At 44.7% G+C, this 17,101-nt stretch overlaps 1 long non-coding RNA gene across 1 annotated transcript; it reads right to left on the bottom strand.

Annotated features, from left to right (window-relative positions):
* Nucleotides 1-14,138: 14,138 nt before the first annotated feature.
* Nucleotides 14,139-15,156, bottom strand: LOC127027969 (uncharacterized). Its single transcript, XR_007767901.1, has 4 exons — nucleotides 15,122-15,156; nucleotides 14,396-14,450; nucleotides 14,271-14,311; nucleotides 14,139-14,185 (listed from the first exon to the last, which is right to left on the bottom strand). It is a non-coding gene; the product is annotated as an uncharacterized LOC127027969 (long non-coding RNA).
* Nucleotides 15,157-17,101: the final 1,945 nt, after the last annotated feature.

Here is a 17,101-nt window from a genome sequence, read left to right as displayed (position 1 = left end):
AAACGGCGACGGCACTAAGGACAGAGAAGAAATAATTAAAGACAGCGAACAGGAAGGAGGTACACGGAAAGAATACTTAAAAAGCAACAAGGATCACGGAAGTAAAGCAAAAACCATTTTAAAAATATGAAGAGCGAATTAAAACGGAGCTGTTGAAAGAAAAGATAAAAAGCGATGGCCTTAATGAAAGAAGAAAAAATCTGAACACACACACAGCAAACAGGAGAAAAGTAGACAGAACGAACATTTCAACAGCAACAGCGATTAGGAAATAAAGGAGAAAAAACATTAAAAATAGGGAGAGCGAACTAACTAACAATTTTGAAGCCACCGGGTCCACTACCAACAAAGATCAATAAAAATGGGGATTGGCAGATTCATAGAAGCAGACAGAGAAAGAGAATTTGAAAAGTGATGTGGTAAGGGACAGGCAGGAAAAAAATTCAAAAATAGGGACAGCAAATTTTAAAAGCAACAGGGATTAAAGAAATCAGTAAAAAATAAAATCAAATAGCGACAGTAAACTAGAACGAAGAAGCGGAAGAAAATTTAAAAAGCAAGGGCACTGAGGAAAGACAAGAAAGAATTAGAAAGAACCAGCAAAGGGCATAAAAGTAGGCAGAGAAGGAATATTTAAAAAGCAATAGGCGTTAGGGAAATAAAGGAAAGAGTTATGGAATAGGGACGGCAGACTATAACAGAGACAGAGAAGGACAATCTAAAAAGCGACAGCACTAAGGAAAGACAAGCAATACTTCTACACAAACAACAGAGGGAATCAAAGTAGGCAGAGAAAGAACATTTAAAAAGTGAAGGGGATTAGGGAAATGAAGGGGAAAAGTAAAATATAGGGACAGCGAATGAAAACGGAGACGGAGATCTAAAAAGCGAGGGCGCTAAGGAAAGACAAGAAATCATGAAAAATAAAGAGATGGCAGCTAAAAGAGTAAGCATAGAAAGAACATTCAAAAAGCAATAGGCATTAGAGAAATATGGAAAAACTTAGGAAATAGGGACAGCAAACTATAACCGATGTAGAAAGAAAATTTAAACCCAAGGACACTACGGAAAGAAATTATTTTTAAAATACACACTGATACAGAGACAGAACGGGATAAAAGCCGACAGAAAATTTAAAAGCAATGGTGATTAAGGAACTAAGGAGAAAATTAAAAACGAATGACAGAGAACTAAAACGGAGATGTAGAAGGAAAATCTAAAAAGTGATGGCAAAGAAGCAAGAGAACAAATAATTTTTAAAGAGCCAGCGACGGGGGAAAAAAAACAGGCAAAAGAAACAACTTTGAAAAAGCAAGGGGGATTAAGAAAATAAAGGGGAAAAAAAATTAGGGGACAGCGAACAAAAACGGAGAGGTAGAAAGAAAATTTAAAAAAGCGAGGGGGCACCAAGGAAAGACAAGAAAGAATTCTTACAAACAGCAACTGGAATAAACAAGCAGGACATAGCAAGAAAATTAAACAAGGCGAGGAGTCTAGGGAAAGAAAGGGAAAATTTAAAATATAGGGACAGCAAACCAAAAGAGATGGAGAAAGAACACTTGAAAAGCGAGGGGAACTGAGGCAAGACAAGAAATAATTGACAGACTAAAGGCAGTGAACTGAAGGCAGCGAACGGATAAAAGCAGAGAGAAAATCTCAAAAGCAACGATGATTAAGGAAACAGGGGAAAAATTAAAAAACAGTGACGGTGAACTAAAACAGAGATGCAGAAAGAGAACTTAAAAGCGATGGCACTAAGGAAAAACACCAGTACTAATTCCAAAAACAACAGCAAAGGACATAAAAGTAGGCATGGAAAGAAGATTTGAGAAGCGATAAGTATTAGGGAAATGAAAGGAAAAAAATTAGGAGAGGGGGACAGTGAACTACAACACATGTAGAAAGAAAATCTAAGTAGCTGACCAGCACTAAGGAAGGAAGAAATTATTAAAAAAAATAAAGACCGTGATACAGACAGCCAAAAGGGATAAAAGGAGAAGAGAAAATTAAAAAAACAACCCTGATTAAGGAAATAAGGAAAAAAAGATGAAATAGCAATGGCCAACCTAAACGGGAGACACAGAAAGAAAGTCCAAAAAGCAAAGGCACTAAGGAAAGACAAGGCCTAATTAAAAATAAAGACGTGGAAGGGGAAAAAGTAGGTATAGAAAGAACAGTGAAAAAAGCAATAGGCATTAGGGAAAGAAAGGGAAAAAAAAATGCAATGAGGACTGCAAAGTAAAACAGATGTAGAAAGAAAATTGAAAGACCAAGGACACTACGGAAAGACAAGAAAGACTGAGAAAAAACAGCAAAGGCAATAAAAGTAGGCATAGAAAGAAATTTTAAAAAACGAAGAGTCTTAGGGACATAAAGGAAAAAATTGCAAAATAAGGGCAGCAAACTAAAACGGAGATGTAGAAAGAAAATCTAAAAAGCGAGGGCACTAAGGAAAGAGAAAAAATAATTGAAAAATAGAGGTAGACAAATAAAGACCACGAATGGGATAAAAGCAGACAGAACATTTTCAAAGCAACGGCGATTAAGGAAATAAGACAAAAATTTAAAGTAGCAACAGCACACTAAAACAGAGATGGATAAGGGAAAACTTAAAAAGTAAGGGCTCTAAGGAAAGACAAGAAATAATTTCTAAAAACCAGCCAAGGGAATAAAAGTAGGCATAGAAAGAACATTTTAAAAGCAAAGGAGTTTTAGGGGGAAAAAGGGAAAAAATTTAAAATATTATGGACAGCAAACAAAAACAGAGACATAGAAAGAACATTTTTAAAAAGTGAGGGAGCGAAGGAATGACAAGAAAGAATTAAAAAAATAACAGCGAAGGGAATTAAAGGAGCCACAGAAAGAACATTTAAAAACCAGCGAGCATTCGGAAGAAAAAAAAAAAAAAAAAAAAAAAAGGCTGAAATAGCCCCAGCAAAATAAAACAGAAAAGTAGAAAGAAAATGTAAAAAGTGACAGCACTAAGGAAAGACTAGAAAGAATTCTTAAAAAATAGCAAAGGAAATAAAAGCAGGCATAGAAAGAACATATAAAAAGTGAGGGGGATTAGGGAAATAAAGGGAAAAATTAAAATACAGGGACAGCGAACAGAAACGGAGACGTAGAAAGAAAATTTAGAAAGCGAGGCCACTAAGGAAAGAGAAGAAATAATTAAAACCTAAAAGGCAACCAAATGAAGACAGCTAACGGGATAAACTTGGAAAATGTTAAAAGTGACAGGGATTAGGGAAATAAAGGGAAAAGTTTAAAAAAAATAGGAGAGCGAACTAACACAGACGTAGATAGAAAATCTAAAAACCAAGGGCACTAAGGAAAAACAAGAACTAATTCTTAAAAACAGCAAATGGAATAAAATCAGGCATAGAAAGAGAATGAAACAAGCGAGGAGTTTTAGGAAAATCAGGGGGAAAAGTGAAAACATAGGGACAGTGAACAAAACCAAAGACATAGAAAGAAAATCTAAGAAGTGATGGGAAAGAAGCAAGAGAACAAATAAGTAAAAAACAGCCAGCAAAGGGGAAAAAAAGCAGGCAAAGAAACAACTTTTAAAAAGCGAGGGGGATGAAGGAAATAAAGGGGAGGAAAAAAAACCCATGGACAGCAAACAAAAACGGAGATGTAGAAAGAAACTTTAAAAAGTGCCAGCACTAAGGAAAGACAGAAAAGAAGTAAAAGACAAGACAGGCAAATAAAGACAGCGAACAGGATAAAAGTAGAAAATCTAAAAAGCAATGACGATTACGGAAATAAACTGAAAAAATTAAGCAGTAGCCATGGCAAACAAAACCAGAGACGTAGAAAGAAAATGGAAAAAGCGACGGCACTAATGGAAGACGAAAAAATATTAACAACATATATAAACACAGTGAACAGGACAAAAGTAGACAGAAAGAACACTGCAAAAGCAACAGCGATTAGGGAAATAAAGGAAAAAATATCTAGAAAATAGGGACAGGGAACTACATAAAAATCTTAAAAGCAAGGGGGTACGTGACCGACAAAGAGCAACTAGAAATAGGGATTGGCAGATTCATAACAGTAGACACAGAAAGAGCATTTTAGAAGCGACTGCGTAAGGGACAGGCAGGAAAATACTGAAAAATAAAGACAGCAAACTGGATAAAAGTTGTCACAGTGAGAAAATTTAAAAAGCAAAGGGATTAAGAACAGAGAGGCAGAAAATTAAGAAAAATTTTAAGAAGTGCTGAAGCAGAGGACAGGCAGGAAGAAATAAGAGACACAGACAGGGAACTGGATAACTGCAGCCAGAGAGAGGAAATTTAGAAAGCAACGGGGTCCTGGCCATAGGGGTAAGAAGTGAGCTATCGGGAGAGGGAGCCGGACAGAGAGCCCCAGGGAAAGGACATGGGAAGAGCGACAGGGTGCAGAGCAGAGGCAGTCACTGAGAACAGCCACGGGTCGCTGGGTAGAGGGGGACCTAGAAATGCCATTTTGCCCAGCAAGAGGGCAGAAGAGAGCGCGGGAAGAGTGAAAGAAGAGCGGGTGGGGGGGAGCCAGAAAGGGAGAGGCACAGAAAGGAAATGTGGAAGGCGACGAGGTCCAGGGCAGTGTGGGCAGCAGAGCAAAAAGCTTCAGGGAGCCGGCCAGCCCGGAAGGGAGCCGGAGGCCAGGACAGGCAAGGAGGCAGGCAGAGATGTGGAGAAGCACGGCAGGATGCCTGCAAGGGGAGGTGCGACTCACCGCAGCTCCTGGCACCCGCAGGAGACCTTCACCGCCCGGAGGCTTCTCTCTCTGCCTCTGCCCCTTCCTCCTCCGCAGTGCCGGCTGCCCGACCCTCGCCCACCCAGCAGCAGGCGGCGGGTGCCTCGATGCTCCTCTCCCACGAGGCTTCCCGGACGCACGGCGGCTCCCACGTGCAGCCGACGGACGGACGGACGGACGGCCGCCGCCCCGCAGCTCCCGGAGCTGCGTGCTGGTGGTGCGCTCTGCTCTGTCGGGGCCTCTTGCTGGCTGCAGGGAGCAGGCATTCCTTGCTGGAGGCAGCTGCCTGTGTGTGGAAGCCCCTCTCTTTCAGTCCTCAGCCAGCTCCCCCAGGCAGGCATGCCCAGGCAGCCCCCTCCCCAGCTCGAGCCCCTTGGCACAGCAGGGCCAGCCCCATCCTCAGCCTCCCTGGCTGCCCCTGGGGCTGCCCCAGCCCATCCCCACCTGCAGCCTTTTGCAAACCTTGGCCCAGCCCCATCCTCACCTCACAGGCCCCACCTGGGTGCCCCAGCCCCAGCTGGAGCCCCTTGGGAACAGGGGGCCATCACCCCAGCCCCACAGCACATCACCCCCTCCCCTGGAGCCAACCCCAGGCACTGAGCCTGAGCCCAGCAGCTGGAAACCCATCCAGGAGGGCAGAGGAGGCAGTGAAGGTTTGTTCCTTCATGCACCTCAGAAATGCCAGCAGGGAGTTGGCTGCAAGGCTCCGTGCCCAAAGGCAGGAGGAGAGAGGGAAAAGAGGGGAGAGGAAAGCAGGAGGAAGGACAGAGGGAGGGAGAGAAGAGGGCTGGGACAGGGAGCCAGCCCACGGGATCCTGGGAGCAAGAGAGGGACAGGGAGCTGCACAAGGGTGGGGGGAGAGAGAGACAGAAATGGAGGGCAGTGAGGAGGAGGAGGAGGAGCTGGAGCACAAGAACCACAGGAACAGAGAGAGGGAGCAATAAAGAAGAGGGGGCAGGGAGCGGGGGGGAGAGAGGGAAGGGACCGAGCAGGACAAGATGGACAGCAGAGAGGGACAGACACACAGAGGGGGGCAGGTTTCAGGACACTAGGGAACTGGATAGAGGGAGAGAGAGAGCGAAAACTACACAAGGGGAACACAGCAGAAAGAAATCTTTAAAAAAAAAACCAAACCAGGAACTATGAAGCCAGATAGAGGCAGTCATAGAAGGAGAAATGTAAAAAGCGAAAACCTCAGGAAAGACTTAAAAATTAGAGCGCCTAAGACAGACAGAGTGAGAAATAGAAAGGGAAGAGGACAGAGAGGCAGGAAATTAACAAACTTGTTAGAGGGAGCTATGTAGAGGGAGATTGGGAAAGGAAAATAAAAAGCGATGGGCTGGAGGAAACACAGGAAAGGAAAAAGTGGGACAGGGAACTAGAGAAATGGAGACATACAAAGAAAATTTAAACGCGATTGGGCAAGGAAACTGGAAAAAAAATAAAAAAACCAGGGAGAGCAAACTGGATAAAAGATGGGAGAGAAAGAAAACTTCAAAAGCGACGGGGTACCTAACAGACAGGAAAGAATTAAAGAATAGGGAGAGGGAGCTCGATCAAAGTAGACATGGAAGGAAACTTGAAAATGCAAAGAGGTGCAGGACAGTCAGCAGAGATCTGAAAACAGGGACCGCAAACTAGGTTACCAGTACCTATAGAAACACACTTTTAAAAGCCAAGGGATTAAGAGGGGGGAAAATTAACCGAGAGAGACAGCGATCTAAATAAACGGAGACATAGGAAGAAAATTGGCAAAGCGAAGCGCAGGCTGCAGGACGGACAGGAAAGCATTATCAGACACACACATTGGCTGGGATAAAATTAGGCACAGAAAAACTAACAAGCCACCTCTATTGGGAAAGACAAGAAAAACCTAAACAATAAAGAAAGGGTCACCAAGAGAGAGAGACACATACAAAGTAAATTTAAAAAGCAACGGAGTACACAAGAGACTGAAAACGATTAAAAAACTAAGGGTAGGGAGCTTGATCAAAGTACACCTAGAAAGAAAACTTCAAAAGCAACTGGGTAGAGGAGAAACAGGAAAAAAACTACAAAACAGAGACAGCAAACTAAAACACAGAGACAGTGAGAGGGATAAAGTTAGACAGAAAATTTTAAAAGCAACAGGGTGTAGGGAAATAGAGGAAAAAATGAACAACTAGGGGCAGTGAACTAGAATGGAGATGTAGAAAGAGAATCTAAAAACCGAGGGCACTAAGGAAAGAGAAGAAATAAGCAAAAAACTAAAGACAGTGAACTAAAGACAGCGAATGGGAACAAAGCAGAGAGAAAATCTTAAAAGCAATGATGATTAAGGAAATAGGGAAAAATGAAAAAACAGTGATGGTGAACTAAAATTGAGACATACAAAGAGAATTTAAAATCAATGGCACTAAGGAAAAAACAGTAATAATTCGCAACAGCAAAGGGAATAGAAGTAGACATGGAAAGAACATTTGAGAAGCGATGAGTATTAGGGAAATGAAGGAAAAAATTCTGAAAGAGGGACAGCGAACTACAGCAGATGTAGAAAGAAAATCTAAAAAGCGACGGCGCTAAGGAAAGACAAGAAAGAATTAGAAAAAAAACAGCAAAGGGAATAAAAGTAGGCATAAAAAGAATATTTTAAAAGCAATAGGCATTAGGGAAATAAAGGAAAAAATTACAAAATAGGGACAGCAAACTATAACAGAGATGTAGAAAGAAAATCCGAAAAGCGAGGGCACTAAGGAAAGAGAACAATTAAAAAATAAAGGTAGATAAATAGAGACCGCGAATGGGATACAAGTAGACAGAACATTTTCAAAGCAACGGTGATTAAGGAAATAAAGAAAAGGTTGAAAATTCGCGAGGCATGGGCAAAACTGAAAAGGAAAACTTAAGAAAGAATAAATCCACAATAAGTGATGGCACAGAAAGAAACATAGAAGGAAAAAGAAGAAATAAAAAATAAAGACGTGCGAAGGGAAAAAAAACCAAAAAAAAAGCTAGGACTAGAAAGAAAAATTTAAAGAGCGACGAGCATTACGGAAATAAATGGAAACAAATATGGAAGAGGGACAGCAAACTAAAACAGATGTAGAAAGAAAATCTGAAAAGCGAGGTCACTAAGGAAAGACGAGAAATAATTGAAAAATAAAGGTAGACAAACAAAGACCGCAAACAGGATAAATGTAGACAGAAACTTTTAAAAGCAACAGTGATAAAGGAAATAAAAAAAAATGAAAGGGTAGCAACAGCGAAATAAAATGGAAACATATAGAGAAAACCTAAAAAGCAAGGGCGCTAAGAAAAGACAAGAAATAACTTTTAATAAACAGGAAAATGAATAAAAGTAGGTATAGAAAGAATATTAGAAAGGGAGGGGGATTAGGGAAAGAAAGGGATGGTGTGGTTTAACCCCAGCCAGCAACTAAGCACCACGCAGCCGCTCAGCCCTCCCGCTCCCAGTGGGATGGGGAGGAGAATCAAGGAAAAAGTAAAACTCGTGGACTGAGATAAGGACAGTTTATTCACTAAAGTAAGATAAAATATAATACTAATAAAAATATTACAATAATAATAACTGTAATGAAAAAGAATATAACAAAAAACAGAGGAAATAAAGCGCAAGAGAAGACAAGTGATGCACAATGCAGTTGCTCACCACCCGCTGACCCATGCCAGAGCCGTGATCCGCCCCTCCCGGCCAGCTCCCCCCAGTTTATATACTGGGCATGACGTTCCATGGCATGGAATACCCCTTGGGCTGCTTCGGGTCAGCTGCCCTGGCCATGCTCCCTCCCAGCTCCTTGCACACCTCCTTGCTGGCAGAGCATGGGAAACTGAAACATCCTTCACTTAGGATAAGCGCTACTTAGCGCCAACTAAACCATCAGCGTGTTATCAACATCATTCTCACGCTAAATCCAAAACACAGCACTGTACCCGCTACTGAGAAGACAATTAACTCTATCCCAGCCGAAACCAGGACGCTGGGTAAAGGGCAAGCAGGAAAAAAAATTAAAACTGGGGAAAGAAGAGTGGATAAAAGTTGACATAGCAAGAAAATTTAAAAAGCAAAGGCTTTAAGGAAAGACAAGAAAGAATTTTAAAAGTAAGGGTAGGGTGATAGAGAGAGACCTAGGAAGAAAGTGATAAAAGCAGAGGCATTAAGGAAAGACAAGAAAAAGTTACCAAATGAGAATAGGGAGAAAAATACAGAGAGACACAGGAAGAAAACAAAGGAAGACCGGAGGCAGAACGAAGGGAAAGATCAACGAGGACAGGGAGCAGGACAAAGGGGTGGAAAAGGAAAAAACAGTGATGGTAGCAGGATAGAGGAAGAGAGAGAGACAAAGAGCAAGACGAGCAAGAGAAGGAGAATGACAGAAGGATGTAGAGAGAAAGACTGGGACACGTAAAAGGGGGGTTGGGGGACACACATCAGAAGGGCAGAAAGAAAGAGAGAGATGGGGAGCAAGAGTGTGATAGAGACAGAGGGAGAGAGGAGTAGGTTGCAAGGATACAGAAAAGCAGAGGTACAGGGAAGAGGAAAGAATGACAGAGAGAGAAAGGGGAGGATGGGGAGCAGGAGAGAGAGATGGAGAAAGAAAAAAACAGGGACATGGATAGGGACAAGGACAGGGACAGGGGGGTAGAGAGGCAAAGAGAGGAACAGGGACCAGGACACTGGATATAAACAGAGAGGGACAAGGAGCAGGGACACAAGATTGCAGAGAGAGAGGTACAGGGAAGTGACAGAGAGAAAAAGAGCGGGGCGGGGAGCAGGTCAGAGAGCTGGAGAAAGAAAAAACACTGCTGGGAGAAGGACAGGAGGATAGAGCCGAAAGAGATGAATGGGAAGCAGGGCAGTGGGATGCAGACAGCAAAAATAACGACAGGCAACAGGACAGAGGGATCGACAGAGAAGTAAGGGACAGGGAGCAGGACAGAGGAACGGAAGGCAAAAATACCGATGGGCAACGGGACAAAGGGATGCAGAGAAAAAGAAGGAGGAAGAGAGCGAGAAAGATGGGGCTAGAGCACGGGACTCGGAGAGACAAAAAGCGGGACAAGGAATAGGACAGAGGGACTGGGGGTGGGGTGGGAGAACCAGATGCAGATTAAGACAAAGAGATGGAGAGGGAAACAAAAACGATGATGGGCTGCTGGACAGAGACGGAGCAAGAAAAAGTAGGGCCAGAGTAGGGAAGAGAGAAAGGAAAAAAGGGACAGCTGGCTGGACAGGGGGATATAACTAGAAACAATGAGACAGGCAGCAGGACGGAGGGATAAAGGCAGAATAACCAGGAAGAGGAGGCAGGATAGATGGACAGCGGGAGGAAAAAAAGGCCAGGGAGCAGGACTGAGAGACGGAGAAAGAAGCGTTAGGGGCAGAGGGATAGAGAGTGCAAAATACAGGTTAGAGGAAGGACAGAGGGACAGAGAGAGAATGAGAGGGACAGAACCCGGACGGAGAGCGGGAGAAAGAAAAACCAGTGACAAGCGGCAGGCCAGAGGCAGGGGGGCAGGGAGGAGGAAGGAGAGAGGGATACAGAGAGCAAGTGAGGGACAGGGAGGAAGAAAACGGGATACAGAGAAAGAGAGAGGTACGGGGAGCAGGACACCGAGGATAGAGAGCACGCAAGAGCAACAGGGAGAATGACAGGGAGATGGAGGCAGAGAAAAAACAGGGACTGAAAGCGGGACAGAGAAATGGAAAAGGAAAATTAGGGATGGGTACAAGCACAGAGAGGAAAAGAATACCAGGGAACATGCCAGAGGAAAAAAAAAAAAAACAAAAAAAAGACAGGTGCAGCTCAGGACAAGGAGATGAAAAAGGAAAAAACAGCGATGGGCTGCAGGACAGAGATGAAGGATGACAAAAAGGAAGGAGAGAGAACAGGACAAAAATGCAGGGAGAAAAAGAAGAGGGAGCGGTAGAACAAGAGAGAGAAAGGGAGAGAGGAAGAGGGAGCAGGACAGAAGAATAGAGGAAAAGAGGAGAGGTACAGGGAAGCAAAGAAAATCACAGCAGCGTGGGAAAGAGAGGGGGGACAGGGAGGGACCGGGACACAGAGGAGGGGCGACAGGGCCCCAAGGGCCCAGGACTCACCGCAGCTCTCGCTCTCGGCGCTGCCAGAAGAATTTGTCAGTTCAGACACTTCTTTCTCCTGCTCTCCTCCCTTCCTCTTCTGTAACTCCGGTCGCTTGGCTGTCCTGCACCTAAGAGAATACGTGGGTGTCTCTCAGCTCTTACGAGATGAAACTTCCTAGACACGCAGCCTCGCTCGGTCGCGCGCTCCATGGCTGTGATGGACTGCAGGATGAGAGAAAAGGCCAAGGATCAGGACAGAGGGGAATAAATGGGACAGCGAGCTGGGCAGGGGGATATAGCGAGAAACGATGAGACAGGCAGTGTTATGCAGATATACAAACAAAAAGGGGGACGATGGAAGACAGAAAAGATAAGAGAAAATGGACAGGGAGCGGGGCAGAAACGGAGAAACATCCAGAGACGGCGGGTGCAGGCAGCACCGACGGGTCCGGGGGCAGAGTAGCTCGGGGGCGGGGGGGGGACTCACGTTGGGAAAAATTCGTGTGGGTCATGAGCCACCCACGGACACGGGGGCTGGAGGGAGGCGGAAGCCACCTGCAGAAACGACAGGGGGGACATGCTTTGGGGTGACCTGCACCAGGGGGTCCACCTGGGACAATCCATAGCAGATAACTCACCTGGGATGACCCGAAACACGTGGTCTAGAATATCTATTGAGACACATACATATTTGCACATATATCTATTTCCACCTATGATATAGAATATCTATTTAGACATAGACATATTATCTCTACTTACACATATCTTTATTTCCACTTATATAGAATATGTATTAGACATATATTATCTCTACGTACACATATCTCTATTTCCACTTAGTATATAGAATATCTCTTTAGACTGACGTATTTTCTCTATTTACGCTGACCTATTTCTATTAATCATATAGAATATCTATTTAGACTATTTATCTTTTGAGCTATTAGGTATTTTGACAGTTTAGCATCTTTTTAGACATCTCTGCTTAGACTTACTAAGTGTTACATAGTGTAGTGGAGATAGCTCTACCTAGTCAGACTTCTTTCTATTTTAAATTCCTTCATATATAAAATATATCTTTGTTTGCATTTTTAAGTCCTTTATTTTTTAATTTACATAGACACGAGTTATTTTTGTATTTTAAACCCCTACATATATATCTGTATTTAGAAATTTTTTAAATTCTATAATCCTTTATATAATATAGTAGATAGTGGTTTTAATTTTGAAATCCTTTTCTAGATATAAAACAATATTATTTTACTATATATATAGAAATGAGATCTTTTTCTCTCTTTCAAACACCTCACACCCATATTTACAGTTTTCAGTATTTTTTAAACCCCCCACCCATGAATCTTCAGGCAGTTTTGGGCTGTGACCCCCCATCCACCGCTCACCTGCTCCTCTGCCACATCAACGCCCCCCCCGGGGACACTGGTGCCCCAAATGTCATCATCACCTCCCCAGACCCCCCCCATTCCTCCCCTTTTTATTCACCCTGAAAAAAGGCACAAAATGAGGGAAACAGCCCCAACCGGCAGCTCGTTGCTTTAAGAATGTTATTGACATATGTATACACACACACCCCCCAAAGGGGGGCTCTGCTAGGAAACTAAAGGGGGAGTGCTCCCCCCAAACAGTTGCAGCTCCCCCAGCCCCTCTCCTGCAGGCTGGCAACTGCCCCACGGGGGGCAGACGGGCTGGGGGGGAGCGTGCCAGAGGATGGTGCCACGTCCCTTGCTCAGGCTCTGCTCTGGGATGTTTCCCCTCCGTTCCCCCGCTGGGAGGGGCTCCCCAGGGCAACAAACGCCCCCGGTCCCTCTCGGCCCCGGACTCTCCCCCCAACACAGCCCTTGCTGCCGCACCTGCGGGGCACCCGCTGCAGACAGAGCCCGGAGCCTCCAGACACAGGGCCGGCCCCTTACGGTGAGTCTTCTTAGCCACCAGCAGGCAAAGCTGGGCTGGGGGGGGAATCTGTTGAGCATCGCGAGATGCTTACACCACCGCATCTGAAAAACAAAAATCCCAAACTGTATTTCAGCCTACTAAAATAACACGTCTGGCTTGCCGGGTCAACAAAATTGGAAGTGAAGCATAAAACTTTAAAGAGTGAAATAAAAAATAAAGACTAAATCTCAGTAATTCACTTTCTATAAAAAGGTGTGCATATGTTTATATACATCCAATAACAATACCTATCCTAGAAAAGTATTTGGTTTTCCTTTTGCATTAGTTTAACTTGCATAGCTGTGAATTGATACCATTAAATTACCTGTCTCCAAAATACACAGCTGTAAGTTGACAAGGGGTTTTTTTTGTGTTACATGATTAGATGGACATCTGGCCAGCTGCAGTGCCCACGAGAGATGCTACCGAACTGCCAGGGAAATGCACCATTGAAAGCCAGACAGAAATAAAGGACTTCAGAGCACTCCGTCAAAAGATCAGGGAAAAAAAACCCATAACATTCAGTTGCCTGTCTTTTTCAAGATTTAGACAAAATACCCAACTGCTTAAGTACACCTAAATTACATGCTACAGCATTTGGCAGTTACAGTTTAAACAATGCAAGTCAATTTGCGAGTTAGACAATTTAACTTTTTTTAAAGTTTCATTTATGACAGAAAAAACAGTGAGAGATACAAGTAAAACCATATAGGGGATCTTCTGAAAAAGAAAAAAAAAAATCCAGTCTCCAGTGCTGCAATACATAAGGCTATGAAAAAGGACTGGTAGATTTGCTAATGCTCTTGGCTGTACTGAAGCACACAGAGGAACATGTTTTTATGATATCTCAACCGTTACAACTGAGAACCCAAAGACCAGCGATGCCATCGACTTTTGGAAGACTTGTTGTGCTTGGGTCTTTGGAAGGAAGTAAATATTTTCTTTTTTTTTTTTTTTTTTTTTTTTTTAAAAGAGAGTGAAAAGTCTTGCTGCTGGTGACTTCTACTGCCAAGTACATCACCTCTGAAGAGCCACTCTGATGGGAAGCTCAATAAAATGCAACTTCTTTGAACGAGAAAGATTTCCGCTCTGGACAATTTCTTTCCAACTGAAGTCAAAATTACACACTGTAGGGCAGTGATCCCCAGTCCCTCAACTTAGCTGTCAGACGGCCAGGGGTCTGAATCCATCCTCAGCAAAAAACACACCAGTGAACCAGGATATTCCTGCAGTTGCCAGGTTCCTCTTCATCATCTGCAAAAATACCAGTGCCAGCACTAAGCATGGTGCCAGTCGACACAGACCTCTTCCACACCGCCCTCCTCCTCAAAAGCAACGTGGCCTTCCGCTCACCTGCTCTGCAGGAATTCCAGTGTCGGACGCTGTGGCCGTCATCGCTTGTGGCACCTAAGATACCAAAAGACAGAAAGCTACCGTTGCGCTTGTGAGAAATCACAGCCCCATGCTCCTCCTCTCTACCACCCCAGCTCACCTCAAATGCTCATCCAATTCCAAAGGCTGCCTGCATGGCGCCTGCGAGACCAAAGAGAAATGCTTAACCGAGTTGCCATATAATACTTTGCTATTAGACACCGACCCGGCCAACAACCGCCTCACCTTCTCGGACCGCTCCTCAGCATGCGGCTTCGCCCCTCTGAGCCTCTTGCAGCATCTGAAAAAAACCAAAGCAAAAGACACATGCTGAGTGTCCTGGTTTCGGCTGGGACAGAGTTAACTCTCTAGTAGCTGGTACAGTGTGTGTTTTGGATTTAGTGTGACAATACTGTTGATAACGCCCTGATGTTTTAGTTGTTGCTGAGTAGCGCTTATCTAAGCCAAGGACTTTTCAGTTTCCCATGCTCTGCCAGCAAGCAGGTGTGCAAAAAGCTGGGAGGGAGCATAGCCGGGGCAGCTGACCCAAACTCGCCAAAGGGGTGTTCCATAGCATGGAACATCACACCCAGTACATAAACAGGGGGAGCTGGCCGGAGGCACGGATCGCAGCTCTGGCATCGGTCAGCGGGTGGTGAGCAATTGCATTGTGCATCACTGTTGGTTTTTTTTTCTTCCCCCCCCCTCCTTTTTTGTTCTATTCCTTTTCATTATTATTATTATAGTGTAGTAGTATATTTTACTTCAGTTATTAAGCTGTTCTTATCTCAACCCATGAGTTCTGCCTTCTTTCCCTCCCCATCCCACCAGGAGCAAGTCGGGGGGGGGACGACCGGGAGTGAGGGAGTGGCTGTGTGGTCCTTGGCTGCTGACTGGGGTTAAACCACGACACTGAGATACTGCCCAAAACCACGGCCTGTCCGCACTGATTCCCATCTCCCGCTCCTTTACCTTGGCCGCTCGCCCGCCCTGCCTCTGCTGTTTACAGGTTGCCACGTCGAGGCTCGGGTACCACCTGTAAAAGACAAACAACAAGGGATGCTTCTAACTTCACCAACGCTACAACACCTGAAAAATAACTGCTCCTTCAGCCCACCAGACATGGCTCACCTTGCCCGAATCAGCTCTGGTGCCGATATCCCGCTTTGCACCTTCAAAATAAGAAAAAGTAACCCAAACCCTAGAAGCTAGTCATAAGCCACTAGTCGCATCTTCCCTCCAACACCACTCACCGACTCACCTTCTTACAGCGCTCCGCTCGCCTCTCCTCTGTTGCCCTTTGGCACACAGCTCGTCCCGCTGCATCTGCAAAAACAATATCGAACACGTCACCCGGATGCTGATCAGACAGCTTAACAATTCCAGCGGTCTCGTTTCCATTTAGGAATACCATCTAGATTCCAACAACAGCCGCCATTAAAAACACAAAAGTAGTTCGCATTATGCTGAGAGTGGAGGCACACAAGACCCTCGGTATAGCTACCGATGTGCTCGCCTAACACAAAAACAACCATGGGAACATCAAGACCTGAATAACATATGGTATGGCACACAGAAAACAAGCAACCCAACCTACCTCCTTACCTACAAAGCCCCTAAGGGAATTACAGTGGCGTTAGCCGATGGAGAAACCACAATGGCGTGACATGGTGACTCAAAGATCTAAAATGGACACCTTACAACTACAGAAACTGGTTGCCAAAAAACAATAGGTAAACAAGAACAAGAGAACATAACTGCCATGACTGACGCTAGAGGAAACCTCAGTGGACACTTCAGGAAAAAGGCAAAACTGGAATAACAGAAAAAGCTTGCGTGCCCGGGACTGCGATAAAAGATGACCCCTGGCTGCAGACTGTTACGAGCACAAACAATACGCATCCTCTTCTCCAAAACATTCCAGGAAGACAATGACACAAACCTGCACTGGAAAAGAAGTGCCTAGTCAGGGACTCTAAGTAAACAAGGACTGGGACATCCGGGATGGACGCACAAATTAAGTCAGGGAATGAAGTAAGTAAAAAGCACAGGGAGAAGCAGAGACCTCAGAGTTCTGGGGGGTATATTTTTATGTATCCAATGTCTTTACAAGACGAGACTCATCTGACATTCAGCCCTGCATATTGAGATGCAGAGGCCCGGATGGTTTACGCCGCATCTCCTGTGACCTTGTCGTACCTCCCGTCAGCTATGGGGAAACTAAAACAGAACAGACCTCATCAACATCCAAATCCAACTGCAAAACCCATCTGAGAAAGGCTGACAACCCTCCTCCCTTTCCCAGCCATCCCCCAGTCTCAAAACTTTACAAACCCCTTCTCCTCTCCTGAACTGTCCGGGAAGGAACCCCACTGCTTCCTGACAGCTCCTGCCCTGTATTTGCACCCCTGAACACCCCGCATCGGCCGCGCCTCAGGAGCTGCTCTTCTCAGCCGCACCCTGCATTCTGCGGCCACCTCCTATCTTACACCTTCCCACTGACTCTGGGCTCTGCTGCAGGCCCACAACATAAGTAAACTCCTGATGCTTAGAATCTACAAGGGGCCTGCCACAAGCTGCAAAGGTTCTAGGGACAACACAGTTCTCTGTGGGCGATCGGGAAAGGCGATGAGCCATCCCATACCCTGAAAGACACTATGCCGTATGTCCCTGCCCCTTTCTTGAGAACTGCTAAAACTCCATATACAGATGCAGACAAGATGCTCACCCTAACCCCTGCCAGATAATCTCACCATCAGCCCTGTTAAGAGAGATAGCAGCAACTTACACAGCATACAGCAACGCTGGTGAAGAAAACAAGGTTCCATCTTCAATAAAGCCAGGAATTCCAGGAAGATGCAATGCACCTAGAATAAAGAAAAAATGCATCCTATTAAACCACCTTGCCACCCCTGAACACTCAGTACAAAAATTACTGACCTGGAAAAAAAA

The sequence above is a fragment of the Gymnogyps californianus genome, unplaced genomic scaffold, assembly GCF_018139145.2.
Source record: "Gymnogyps californianus isolate 813 unplaced genomic scaffold, ASM1813914v2 HiC_scaffold_112, whole genome shotgun sequence".
NCBI lineage: Eukaryota > Metazoa > Chordata > Aves > Accipitriformes > Cathartidae > Gymnogyps > Gymnogyps californianus.
This window is presented reverse-complemented; position numbering and strand designations above follow the sequence as displayed.